Source organism: Podarcis tiliguerta, assembly GCF_965153285.1.
Source record: "Podarcis tiliguerta genome assembly, chromosome: 3".
NCBI classification, from domain to species: domain Eukaryota; kingdom Metazoa; phylum Chordata; class Lepidosauria; order Squamata; family Lacertidae; genus Podarcis; species Podarcis tiliguerta.
Genome location: NC_139536.1, coordinates 110,570,797 through 110,585,271, shown reverse-complemented (window position 1 = coordinate 110,585,271; position 14,475 = coordinate 110,570,797). Strand labels below are relative to the sequence as shown.

At 44.0% G+C, this 14,475-nt stretch overlaps 2 protein-coding genes across 4 annotated transcripts in view; one reads left to right on the top strand and one right to left on the bottom strand.

Moving 5' to 3' along the window:
• The window catches only part of SIL1 (SIL1 nucleotide exchange factor), a 55,682-nt gene extending 46,475 nt beyond the window's left edge, over window positions 1–9,207 (bottom strand). The window contains exons 1-2 of one of the 2 annotated variants that reach the window (XM_083435393.1): window positions 8,986–9,207; window positions 2,438–2,507 (exon numbers count right to left, since the gene is read on the bottom strand). The gene's annotated coding sequence lies outside the window, so the exon portion shown is untranslated. The remainder of the gene's footprint in view (window positions 1–2,437; window positions 2,508–8,985) is intronic. The other variant, XM_083435394.1, reaches the window with a different exon arrangement.
• A 1,903-nt stretch (window positions 9,208–11,110) lies between these two features.
• Window positions 11,111–14,475, top strand: part of MATR3 (matrin 3) — a 30,808-nt gene continuing 27,443 nt past the window's right edge. The window contains exon 1 of one of the 2 annotated variants that reach the window (XM_083435319.1): window positions 11,111–11,322. The gene's annotated coding sequence lies outside the window, so the exon portion shown is untranslated. The remainder of the gene's footprint in view (window positions 11,323–14,475) is intronic. The other variant, XM_083435318.1, reaches the window with a different exon arrangement.

Here is a 14,475-nt window from a genome sequence, read left to right as displayed (position 1 = left end):
CTAACCCAGAAATGGTACCTCGGGTTAAGAACTTTGCTTCAGGATGAGAACAGAAATAATGCTCCGGCAGCGCAGCGGCAGCGGGAGGCCCCATTAGCTAAAGCGGTGCTTCAGGTTAAGAACAGTTTCAGGTTAAGAACGGACCTCCGGAACGAATTAAGTTCTTAACCCAAGGTACCACTGTAATGACCAATCTCTTTGGACTGTTAAAAGAGCAAGCTCAGTATCCCCCCCCCCCCAACAAAATTAGAGCCCTTCCCACCACTTCCTTCTCTATCCCACATCTTTTGGTTTTGCTTTTTCCCAGATCTCTTTCCACCTCTTCCTCCTCAAGTCTCTTTCTGCTTCCTTCCCCCCAAACCTTTTCTTTTTCCTCTCTCCTTTTTTTCCTTTCTCCGTTATATTTTATCCGCACAAACCCAGTGCATTTCAGGAACCCAAAAGCCGTACAGTGGTACCTCAGGTTAAGTACTTAATTCGTTCCGGAGGCCCGTTCTTAACCTGAAACTGTTCTTAACCCGAGGCACCACTTTAGCTAATGGGGCCTCCCGCTGCCACCGCACAATTTCTGTTCTCATCCTGAAGCAAAGTTCTTAACCCGAGGTACTATTTCTGGGTTAGCGGAGTCTGTAACCTGAAGCGTCTGTAACCCGAGGTACCACTGTACCTGGAATTGTAAGCATTGTAGACTTCTAGCATTTGCAGATCCAGGAACTATGTGCCCTGCTTTCCTAGGACTTGCCGATCGCATGGTCAGCGGTTCGAATCCCCACAGCGGGGTGCGCTCCCGTCGTTCGGTCCCAGCGCCTGCCAACCTAGCAGTTCGAAAGCACCTCCGGGTGCAAGTAGATAAATAAGGACCGCTTACCAGCAGGAAGGTAAATGGCGTTCCGTGTGCTGCGCTGGCTCACCAGATTCAGCTTGTCACGCTGGCCACGTGACCCGGAAGTGTCTGCGGACAGCGCTGGCTCCCGGCCTATAGAGTGAGATGAGCGCACAACCCTAGAGTCTGGCAAGACTGGCCCGTACGGGCAGGGGTACCTTTACCTTACTAAGTTGTAATACCACTGACGCCCTACTCCTGTGCCTCTGCTACCGTAGCTGGAAGATGACAGAGGCATCACCAGCAGCCCAGTAAAAGGGAGAGGATAACAGAGCTTCTTTATGGCCTCGCTTGCACAACTGTCTTATAAGGTAGGCTGGCTGTGATCAAAGCAATCTAGTGATGTTGCCCACACCCCCTATTAACCCCCATGACCCCCAAGTGGGGTGAATTCTGGGAGGCCACGCTATTCCTTTGAACCAATTCACCATGCTCTTCTCAGGCAAATCCGTCTTGATTGATCAGTAACAACAGCACTAGCATCCAGCTACCTTCCTCACCTAGGCGTTCTGCACAGACTGCTCTTTCCCCTATGAAATCCCCCACTTGTGCCTATGCGGGCAGGCACATGGGATATTACCAGAATCCTAGTTTGGCATAAGCACACATCAGATCCCAAGAGCCAAATTATGCGAAGTTTTATTAAGAATGTTAAAATGCAAGAGATGAGGGCAGTAGATGAAGCAGAAACCACTTTTGTCTTTAAAAGTAAAGCGGTATAGGGAAGGGACGCGGGTGGCGCTGTGGTCTAAAGCACTGAGCCTCAGGCTTGCCGGTCGGAAGGTCGGCGGTTCGAATCCCCGTGACGGGGTGAGTTCCCGTTGTTCAGTCCCAGCTCCTGCCAACCTAGCAGTTTGAAAGCACATCAAAGTGCAAGTAGATAAATAGGTACCGCTCCTGCGGGAAGGTAAATGGCGTTTCCGTGCGCTGCTCTGGTTCACCAGAAGTGGCTTAGTCATGCTGGCCACATGACCCGGAAGCTGTACACTGGCTCCCTCGGCCAATAAAGCGATATGAGCACCGCAACCCCAGAGTCCTTTGCGACGGGACTTAACTGTCAGGGGTCCTTTACCTTTACCTTTTTTAAGTAGTAAGTAAAGGTAAAGGTACCCCTGCCCATACGGGCCAGTCTGGACAGACTCTAGGGTTGTGCGCCCATCTCACTCAAAGAGGCTTGGGGCCAGCGCTGTCCGGAGACACTTCCGGGTCACGTGGCCAGCGTGACATCGCTGCTCTGGCGAGCCAGAGCCGCACACGGAAACGCCGTTTACCTTCCCGCTAGTAAGCGGTCCCTATTTATCTACTTGCACCCAAGAGTGCTTTCGAACTGCTAGGTCGGCAGGCGCTGGGACCGAACAACGGGAGCGCACCCCGCCGCGGGGATTCGAACCGCCGACCTTTCGATCAGCAAGCCCTAGGCGCTGAGGCTTTTACCCACAGCGCCACCCCACTCGCGTCCCCTTTTAAAGTAGTATAGAAATGAAATAAATAATATTAACAACAATCTTCATCATCACCTTCAAATAAAACACACACACACACATATATATATACCTCTCTCCTCTGTGACTCTATATTCAGGGGTTCCTCACTAGAGCAGCACTGTAGAAAGGTTTCGCTGAGGCTAGGAAACAGATTGAAAACCACCATTTCAGGAGACACAGAAAACTCGTATTTCCGCATTGAATCATAATCCCCTCCGCCAATACTGCACTAGATAAGATTAACGCCCAAACCCACAAATGAATTAGACCAAACATAACAGTATCTACAAGAGCTTTGTCCCATTTCTACAGCAGCTGCAACCTCAACACACTTTCCCCCAAATTATATCGTAAGCCCAAAAGTCATCTTGATGTACAATAAGTTCCATTTTTCATTTACCGTGCCTCTGTGGAGACTGCAGCCAAAAACAACGTAAGTTATTCAAGGTAGCGTTTTAAATGTAGATCAGTAAACTTTGTAACAAAAACTATTGACGTTTCAAGTGTATAGGAAACGCAAGTTAAATATGACTTCACAGAGTCCTCCTTAATTCATGCTGCTGTTAGTGTTTTAAAAGAGATTATTTACTAAATGATTCCAAAGTTTCTGGAAAGTGTCCCAGTTTTCAACTAACTACAAGACACAGGGCCTCCTGTACGCAAAGGGGTGAGGAAAGAGGAAATCGGTCCCCAAAGCATTTTTTTTATGCTCCCTTAGAAAAACCATAACACTTCTGGGAATGCTAAGTAGCTTACTAACAACCGAGGGAGAAATATAAAGGGCTATGAACAAGGGAATGAGAGCCAAACGAATGGAAAAAACACACTGGAAGGGATATTAACCAAATGATTTTTAAGTAAGTGCCACGGCAGTAAGGAAAGTGGGTGGCATAATAGCATCAGGCTGGCATGACACTGTAATTGTGGCATCGTAAACATATTCTGTTCAAAACGAAGTGGGTGTTTTGCCTGTGCAAATACTGCCCAAGTTGGGTTTTCAGAGCTGTGTCAAAGGCATCTCAACTGCTCCTGGTGCAGATCTTCCCAAGTAAATGTCGGAAGACCTAAGTAATGTTGCATGCAATGCCTTAAAAGAAAATGCGATGAAAATGTTTTATAGATGGTATATCACACCCGTTAAACTCGCAAAAATGTATAAGGTAAGCAACAAATGTTGGAAATGTAAAGAAAAAGAAGGAACATTTTGTCATATGTGGTGGGAATGTAAAAAGGTTAAAAACTTCTGGGAAATGATATATAATGAGATGAAGAAAATGTTGAAATATACATTTATTAAACAACCAGAAGCATTTTTATTAGGCATTGTAGGAACTGATATAAATAGAAATGATTGTAAGTTGTTTTTGTATGCAATGATGGCAGCAAGAATTTTAGTGGCACAAAAATGGAAGCAAGAAGAATTACCGACGAAAGAAGATTGGAGGATGCAGTTGATGGACTATGCAGAACTTGACAAACTAACGGGAAGAAATTGAAACCAGCGGGACCAGAGATTTACAGAAGATTGGCGTAAATTTACGGACTATATGAAAAGTAATTGTGATGATTCGATTGCATTCGTAGGTTTGCAGGAAGTTTTGTAAGGGGAATAATTTGAATTATTGCCTTATTGAATGAAAAGGTTGGTATTGGTTATGATGTGTAAAGGTAATATAAATTTAAGAAATGCAGGAGAAATCGTAAAGACGGGAGATCATCAGAGGAGCTGATGGAAGTCCAAAAGATTGTATAAGATATGGAAATTTGTAAAATGTATGACAATATAAATGTTTGTAAAATGAATAAAAATTATAAAAAAGAGAAGAAGACCCAAGTCACATGGCAAACACTCACACTGCCACTCCTTCCCACCCCAGCATTGCCCCTTCCAGATCTGGGGCAATGGTGGCACAGGAAGAAGCTCCAGTCTGGACTTCTCCTTCATGGCCTGGGGTTTGTGGGTATACCTTCGTGGCATGGTGGGCAAAGCTTTCTTGCAGCATCTCCGAGACCATAAAGGGGACTTATGAGCAGTGTTAGATACTCAGGTATATAAGCGAGGCGCCAAATGGCTCCTTAATCCAAGGTTACGGTGGCCAAAATGGAAGGTCTAGTTGCCATTTTGGCGCAAGACAGCTCTAAAGTCTTACTTTTCAAATGATGGACTGACGGTGATGGATTATCAGTTAAACATCTGGCTAGTCCAGATGACAATCTAGCTCAAGAGCTTTGAGAACTTAAATAAGAAAAGTCATCCAGGGGCCATCCAAATACAGTGGTACCTCGGGTTACATACGCTTCAGGTTACATACGTTTCAGGTTACAGACTCCGCTAACCTAGAAATAGTGCTTCAGGTTAAGAACTTTGCTTCAGGATAAGAACAGAAATCGTGCTCCGGCGGCGCAGCAGCAGCAGGAGGCCGATTAGCTTAAGTGGTGCTTCAGGTTAAGAACAGTTTCAGGTTAAGTACGGACCTCCGGAACAAATTACCGTATTTTTTGCTCTATAAGACTCACCTTTTCCCTCCTAAAAAGTAAGGGGAAATGTGTGTGCGTCTTATGGAGCGAATGCGGGCTGCACAGCTATCCCAGAAGCCAGAACAGCAAGAGGGATTGCTGCTTTCACTGCGCAGCAATCCCTCTTGCTGTTCTGGCTTCTGAGATTCAGAATATTTTTTTTCTTGTTTTTCTCCTCCAAAAACTAGGTGCGTCTTGTGGTCTGGTGCGTCTTATAGAGCGAAAAATACGGTAAGTACTTAACCCGAGATACCTCTGTATATACAGTGGATGCTCGGATTGCGAACATGATCCGTGCAGGAGGCACGTTCACAACCCACAGCGTCACATATGCGCGCACGCAGGTTGCGATTCAGCGCTTCTGCACATGCGCAAAGCGCAATTTAGTGTTTCTGCGCATGCGCGAGCACCGAAACCCGGAAGTAACCTGTTCCGGTACTTCTGGGTTCGGTGTGGTGCGCAACCGAAAACGCGCAAACCCGAAGCATCTGTAACCCAAGGTATGACTGTACTGGCCTAATCTTCCTTCTTCTTCTTAATGGTGACACGGACCATTCATAACGTATGGACATTCTTCACAACTGTGAGCACAACTGTAAAGCAAAGAGAAGCGACAACAATTAACTATAACATCGTCGGCTGCTTTTGCTCAGGCTGCACAGAAATGGCATTTTGGTTCCTGAAACTCATTCTGATTGTGAGGATAAAATATAACTGATAGAATTCTACAGGATGGAGTATTAGTGTTTGAAAACACTCCAGATCAAAGGATCCCCAGGTATGCACCTTCAGATGGTGGAGAACGTCAGGCACCATCCTGACACCCGGGCATCTTCACTTGGTTGCAAGTGGCCAGTAAGGTAAAGGTAAAGGGACCCCCTAACCATTAGGTCCAGTCGTGGCTGACTCTGGGGTTGCGCGCTCATCTCACTTTATTGGCCAAGGGAGCCGGCATACAGCTTCTGGGTCATGTGGCCAGCATGACTATGCTGCTTCTGGCGAACCAGAGCAGCGCACGGAAACGCCATTTACCTTCCCGCTGGAGTGGTACCTATTTATCTACTTGCACTTTGACGTGCTTTCGAACTGCTAGGTTGGCAGGAGCAGGGACCGAGCAAAGGGAGCTCACCCCTGTCGCGGGGATTCGAACCGCCGACCTTCTGATCGGCAAGTCCTAGGCTCTGTGGTTTAACCCATAGTGTCACCCACGTCCCTTAGAAATGAAAATAAAATTGAGCTATTGTTCCTTTACTGAGGTAGTAAATCTATATATGGACTGTAGCACTTCAGACTACAGGCAAAGGCTTATGAAACAGAATCCTGTCTGGCAGGAAACCTGTTGATGGATTTATCCGGAGAGCCTGGCTATTCTTTTGTGATGATAAATACTTAATTCCTGAGTCCAGGTCACAGGCTCACCCTAAAAGGTAAAGGTAAAGGGACCCCTGACCATTAGGTCCAGTCATGACCAACTCTGGGGTTGCAGCGCTCATCTCGCTTTACTGGGCGAGGGAGCCGGCGTACAGCTTCCGGGTCATGTGGCCAGCATGACTAAGCCGTTTCTGGCGAACCAGAGCAGCACACGGAAACGCCATTTACCTTCCTGCCGGAGCGGTACCTATCTATCTACTTGCAGTTTGATGTGATTTCGAACTGCTAGGTTGGCAGGAACAGGGACTGAGCAATGGGAGCTCACCCCATCGCGGGGATTCGAACCGCCGACCTTCCGATCGACAAACCCTAGGCTCTGTGGTTTAACCCACAGCGCCACCCGCGTCCCACAAGTGGCCAGTAGCCAGGTACAAAACGTGGCTGGCTAATTCAAACACTGCTCAAAGAGGGCTTGAATCACTCCACCCCTCAAGATGACCTGAGAAGGAGATGGGTAAGGGCAGATAACTTTTTTCAGTCCACATTCCTTTCCGGGTAATTTTCTGAAGGCCACATGGTTGTGGGTAACAGGCCAAACACACAAGTTTGACTTTGTAGAGTAGGTTAGATTCTAGGGACAGAGTCACACACTGCTCTGTATCCATCCAAACAAGTATTATCAGAATTCAAGGACACATTCCAGACAGGCCAAACAGGGTGCAAGGAAGTGCCGGTGACCTGGAGAATTTTGCGGACCCGATGGAGAGAGGAGGACTACTTTCACAAGGAGGTTCCCCGCCCCCAGGACTAGGAGCACCCACACAAGTTACTCTATATATCTATATCATTAAAAAGCAATGTGTTTCAAAAATTAGTGACATGCCAGAACTGTACCACATGTTCACAAGAATGCTAATGGACCAGGCAGGGGCAGAATAAGAAAATTCAATTACTGAGGCAGGTTTTAATGACTATAGTAATACACACACACACAAACATCAAGCATCAAGCTGCCTGTTAATTCTAGATGCAGGAATCATGAAATTAAGGTCCGAAAATACACTGTGAGTCTGCAAGTTAAGAAAAATACAAGCCACCACAAGCAAGGTACATAAAAATTAGCGAAGGCACGCCTCTCGTTAAGAACAGTTTCAGGTTAAGAATGGACCTCCGGAACGAATTAAGTTCATAACTAGAGGTACCACTGAACTTAAAGTTCATGTCACTATTCCACACCAAAAAGGTTGTTTTTTTTTTGGTAATTAACCTAAGCGTGGATGTTATTTTTTATTGATCTGCAAGTGCTCGCTGAATTTTTCTGGCTAAAGTGTGTAGTATTAATGTATAAATGCTACTAAAAAAATAAATAAATTCCAGACTAATTGAATAGCATCCTCTCAGTGTGTGGTAGAAATGTATAAATGCTACTAAAATATAAATTCCAAACTAATTGAATAGTATCCTCTCAGTGTGTGGTATAAACGTATAAATGCTACTAAAAAAATAAATAAATTCCAGACTAATTGAATAGTATCTTCTCAGTCCACGTGCCATTTTGTGCTTTTAAAAGTACTAGACTGCCATTTGACCAGTCAAACACCCAACCAGTCATGTCACGGGCCTGCTACAATCACCATGCAGAAAATAAAGATAAGGGGCTCCTTTTTAAAAAGACAAGCATGCTAGGCAAAACCCTTATTTATCCACCACCTACTCCCCCCCCCCCCCGCTTCCTTCCCAATAGAGATGCTACAGAGAGGTAAAAGGCAAAAGGATGCTTCTACACCAGCCACCCAATCCTCTCCTTATTACCATCAAATCCCCACGAGAATCTGGAGCATTGGAAGGAAGGGACCCAAGGGTCATCTAGCCCAACCCCCTGCAATACAGGAAACCTTTTGCCAGTAGACCTGTAGGAGCATCTCCACCCCCATCGTTCAACCCAGACACTGAGGTCCAGCTCCAAGGCCCTTCTGGCGGTTCCCTCCCTGCGAGAAGTGAGGTTACAGGGACCCGGCAGAGGGCCTTCTCGGTAGTGGCGCCCGCCCTGTGGAACGCCCTCCCATCAGATGTCAAGGAAATAAACAACTCTCTGACTTTTAGAAGACAGCCCTGCTTAGGGAAGTTTTTAATGTTTGATGTTTTATTGTAATTTTATTATTTTGTTGGAAGCCGCCCTGAGTGGCTGCAGAAACCCAGCCAGCTGGGTGAGGTACAAATTATTATTATTATTATTATTATTATTATTATTATTAACAACTATCTGACTTTTATGAGACATCTGAAGGCAGCCCTGCTTAGGAAAGTTTAACGTATTTTTAATCTTTTGTTGGAAGTCGCCCAGAGTGGCTGGGGAAACCCAGCCAGATGGACAGGGTATAAATAACAAATGATTAATTATTATTATTTTGCCCAACAAGGTGCACGAACCCACGACATCCTGAGATCTCACGCTCTACCCACTGAGCTAGCCCATCAGCTTTATATGCCTTGGTCTAACTTGTGCGTGATTTTAAAAGGGCAACGGGGCTCATATTAATAATATTGAAAACTTCGCCGTTATTATGGAAGTGGAAACAATAGAAAACCTTAATTTTAGGAGAAGGGTCCTAGGCTATTCTTCACCCCCCTCCCCGAAATGCTGGCTTTCTAAGCAGGCAGAGGGACTCCCGAAAAGGTCCCTCCATTACCGGAGCGCCCTTAGCCCCGCAGCAGACCGCGAGCTCCTACCTGCAGCGCAGTTTGGGAACAAGACCTCACTGAGGACTAGAATGCTGCGCAGTGCGTCCGGGGAGAGATGCTGCGATGCGCGAGCGCCCAGCTGCCCGCTCGCGGAGTTCCAAGACCAACCGCTTCCTCCGATCCGCGAGGACTAGGGAAAAGTTAAGGCAACACGCTCCGCCAATCAGGAGCGGCCGCGTCACCCACCATCCTCTCGCCTTCGTCGCTAAGGGGCCGGGAGGGCGAGTGGCTGGCTCCGCCCATCGAGCGGAAGCCACGCCCCCTCGGCGGGGGCTGACACAGATATAAGAAAGAACTAGAGAGGACCGTGCCATGTTTCCTCAAACTGTTGTGGGACTACAGCTCCATCATCCTTTTTGTTTTGTTTTGTTTTGTTTTTTAATTTATATACCACCCTATACCCAGAGGTCTCAGGGTGGTTCACAGAAAAGATTAGAAAATACTAAATTAGGGAATTTAATTTAATTTAATTTAATTTATTTATTAAATTAAATTTAGGGAAGCTTTTAATTTTTGATGTATTACAGTATTTTAATATTTTTTTTGGAATTCGCCCAGAGTGGCTGGGGAAGCCCAGCCAGATGGGCAGGGTATAAATAAATTATTATTATTATTATTATTATTATTATTATTAAATCAAAATAACAATGACCCAATAACAACATACACACCCCAAAAAAGAGCCACATTTTAAAATATAGGATGTTGGCTGTCAATCGGGTCAACCAAAGGCCTTATTATTATTGTTATTATTATTATTTATACCCCACCCATCTGGCTAGGTTTTGTCAGCCACTCTGGGCGGTTTCCAGCAAAATATTAAAAATACAATAAATCACCAAACATTAAAACATCCCTAAAAAGGAACGTTTTTGCCTGGTGCCTAAAGGTGTATAATGAAGGCGCCAGGCGAACTATCTTGGGGAGAGGAAATCTTTTCCTCCAGCCCTGTGTTCAAAAGACATCGCTGTTACTTTAATCCTAAGTAGAACCGCGAACGTAGTAAACTTAACCACGTGTGCTCTGGAAAATTCTGCTGACCTGGGCGGGAATCACTCCCGGTAAATATTGTGCAATGCTCTCCTTAGGCTTGCCTGGTGCCTCCATCACATACCTTTAGGTGCCAGGCAGAAAATTCCACTTCAAAAAATAATAAATACTGTAGATGAGATAACTCAGTCAGTAGAGCACTAGACCAGGGGTAGGCAATCTAAGGCTCGGGGGCCAGATCTGGCCCAATGGCCTTCTCAATGTGGCCCATAGACGGTCCAGGAATCAGCGTGTTTTTACAGGAGTAGAATGTGTTGTTTTATTTAAAGTGCATCTCTGGATTATATGTGGGGCCTGCCTGGAGTTTTTACGTACATGAGTAGCATGTGTGCTTTTGTTTAAAATGCATCTTTGGGTTATTTGTGGGGCATAGGAATTCGTTCATTTTATTTTTTTCCAAAATATAGTCCGGACCACCACATGGTCTGAGGGACCACGGCTGAAAAAGGTTGCTGACCCCTGCACTAGCCTCTTAATCTCAGGGTCCATTGGGCAAAAAGATTCCTGGGGGTTGGACTAGATGACCCTTGTTGTCCCTTCTACAATTCTCTTTCTCTGATTTTCCCAAGCCTATTTAAACAACCTATCTGTGTGGTGGTGGGTTATTTTGCTTGTTAGGATAGCATGTATTTTTCTTTTATATCGTAAACCGCCTTGTAATCGTCAAACGAAGTGCGGTACAGTATAGAAGTGAAATTATTAATACAATAATTTAATTATTAATAATAATTAAACAACAACAATTTCCTTTCAGAGTCCTGTTTACAGCTGAAATCCTGGGGGAAACTGAAAACAGCAGGTCTTCAGTTCCCTTCGCTTAAGCACATAGAAGGTCGGGTTAAAGGACACCCTCTTGATAATTTAAGGAAATGTAATTTTAGCACCAGCCAAAGTGTCTAGAGACAAAAGGCAACAGCCGAACACGTCATCAGACCCACGTGATCCCTTACCCTTTCAAGAACGAGGAAGCGAGAGTGCGGGAAAGGGGGGGGGAAACCTTTTATCATCTCGCGATAGGCGCGGAGGGGGGCGGAGCAGTTTAAAGTGCGCAGCTTCTCGCGCTGGGGAGCGCATGCGCACAACAGTTCTCCGCTGACCAGACGGCGCATGCGCTAGGCGGATTAGCGGTCTAATACAAGCGTTGTGGGGGCGACGCTCACGCAGCTTCGTTCGTGGAGGGTCTTTTTTTATTTTCTGAAGGGGGGGGTCCCTTTTCCTCACATTACGTTCGTGGTGACGACCGCAAATGCGTGAGAGGCTCGCTTTCTTTCTGAGGTAGGAGAGGTGTGAGCGGCCTGTGCCTATTCCTGTCAGGCCGAGAAAGTGGGTTTTTTTCTCTCGCCGTTCCAGCTGAACCGTTGGAAAGACGGACGGAGGGTGGGGAAAGGGCGCGTTATACTATAACCTGAGGAGAATAATCCGCGCGTGTTGGGGCCGGGCCGGGGAGGCCATGGCGCCGGGGCCTGAGAGCTGGTTGGTGCGCATGCGCGGGCGCGAGACAAACCATGGGGCCTAGTCGGAGACGGGCATGTTGCGCATGCGCGGGTCTTGGGCGAAAACGCCTTTTTTATCCGTTGGTTTCCTCCTCTGGCAGCCTTTTTGTTCTCTCGTTTGCCTTATGGATAGTTCTCGTATCTCTTTCTAATTTAGCTATTTCGCAGCTCGCAAAAATGGTGTCTTCTACTTAGTTGCTGCTGCTGCGAACTGGTTAAAGGTAAAGGTCGCACATAGTGTTTCTTTGCTGGGTCCCCTTACCAACGCCATCCACAAAGGACCCGGATGTTTTGTCGTTTTTTACAAAAAAAAATATTGGTTTTCACAACATTATAAACAAACACATAAGACAAACAAACATAAATCATAGCCCTATTGAAAATTATACTTATTAACATTCTTATGTGACTTCCTCGCTTCCCCTTAGTTGAATTTCATTGCATATCCTTTTAACGGTTTTCCAAATCACTGTTCTTCTAAAATTTAACTTAAACATTAACATCCTTAGATCTTCACATTATGAAATTAAACATATTAATTCATCCCTTAACCTAAATAAAATCCTAAGCCAATTAAGTATCTGCAAGCTGTATTCAGTTAATTTAACTTAACATATTTAACTAAGTAATCATTAAAGGACCCGGATACTATTTTGAAGTTGCTGCTTTCAGCTATAGTAACACCTGAGGTATATTTGAATAATTGTATGCTGTCACGTCTTCGCAGCAAGGAGTACCATTGGTTCTTTGTCACACAGTGCGCTTGGTAACCTGGGTTTTTATCAAGCAAACTTAACTCCGCTCACAAAGGAGCCAATGTTTACTGAGTCACTGTCCTCCAATGTAGCATAATATACATTTTACAATAGTCCTAGTAAAATGCATTGTAGTCGACATTGAGATAGCCAAGTTATTTCTGCACCGAAACACTGAAGACTGCAGGTGGGAGCTTACAAGGTGAAATAATGCACCCCACTACCATTTATTTTAAATTATTGTATACGTCCTACTTTGTCACATGCTAGCTTCCCAAGCTAGAACCTTTCTCTTCATTCTAGTTTCTTCCTGTGCCCAGAAAAACAGCAGATGTTTGGTCACACATTCACCATCTGGTTGAGAATTAATCTTGGTCAGCAATATTTGCAGCCCTCCTCCCGATTTTAAAGATTATAAATGGTATTACATTTGCTTGCTCAACATGTCCTGTGAGAACTGTTAAAATCAAAATGGCAACCATTCATACATGCAAATTATTAAGTTGTGGTCAGAATCTTCATGAAAAACATGCTTATGTAAAGCTGCTTGGCTATTTTGAGTTGATCGATTACTCTCCTGGCAATTGTAATATCTGTTTGGACTGCAACCAGAGATGTGTGACTTTTTGGATTTTTCCCCCCTGTTGTCCATACTTGAGAAGAAGTCTGAGTTACATATAGTAAACTAAAACGTCTGTTAATCTTGTTAAATTTACATTCTGTATAAATATTTGAAAGCCCCAGTAATGATAATTAAGATATAACAATATAAAAGTGTTCACTTGTCATACATTTATATATATTTTTAAATGCAGCACTGAAAATTAACATTCCAAACCCTGAAGAGCTGTGAGCATAAATATAGAAGTTCTACATCTTTGTTTTTGAGTTGACTAGTATTGTATCCATTACAGTAGCCAAATTGACTTCTAGAATGTGTTCTCATTGTGTTAAATTTTATGAAAAATTTCCAACGGTTCTATTTTCCATCCCACATCTTTGGTTGCAGTGATGAATTGGTTAAATATTAATCAGCTAAAAAAAGTTCCCTGGTTAAATCAGGCAACATATTAACCATTTTAATAGACATGTTTCTAAAAATTGATGCTTAGTGTTGTCTTTGCCATTTGCATTCTCCCTTTTCTCACACAGGAGGAATGGCTTTTCTAAGTTGATGCTCTTGAAGATGTAGCATCTAAAAATAAAAAGTGTTTCATTCTTAGAAATTAAATATAATAGTTTAATCTCCTAGATCCTTTATGGTGAATCAAACTTTATGTTTACAGCTTGTAGGCCTACTTATAATGTGATATGAACATGTTGGGATGGGAGGAAAGATCTAATGTGGTATCATCTCACTTATCAAATGTTGATTTCAATAATATTTTAAATGTTCTTAAGTAAATTCAGTGTTTTATACTTCTGCAAACTTCTCTTAAAAGGTTTTCATATAATCAAGTGATATAACAATTTTGTTAAATAATCATCTACTCTATTCCACCTTTCTCCCTAGTGATAGCTGCAGTCCTGGTAAATCCCATTGAATGGAAAAGCCAGTCTGGGGAAAAGCACAATATAAATATATATAAGAATAAAATAATAATACCTCTGAATAAATATGCCTTGGTTTATGGTGTGTGTATCTTAAGTATATGCTTACTGTCTCCAGCACTCTTGGTTCATGGCTTCATTTCCATCTAAATTGCAGGTTTTTCTTGTGCCAATACAAAATGCAATAAGTATGTCACTAAAAACTCCATTTAAGCAATACATCTAGTTTGAAAGATACCAAAGTAAAGTAATGCTATTAATATTGGCCTTGATTTGTCTGAATTTTACTTGTTGGGGATCTGTTTGGAATTCATCTAACTCCAGTTTTAAAATAGTTACATTGCTTGACAATTTGCTTCCAGGTCCAATTCAAGGTGCTCGCATTTGGGTTTAAAGCCCTAAATAATTTAGACCCCAAATATCTGGCTGCATCCATCCCTCTCATAACACCTCAGATGGCCGCCTTGGGAGTCTACCGCCCAGGTCTGGGGTGCATAGCAGTCAAAGAGAGGGCCTTGGCTGTTGGAGCCCCTAAACTGTAGAATTCCCTTCTCACAGAAGTGTGGGCAGTTTCATTATGTAGTTTTTATTGTATGCCGAGTACATACTGCTCCCCAGGCCTTTTATAC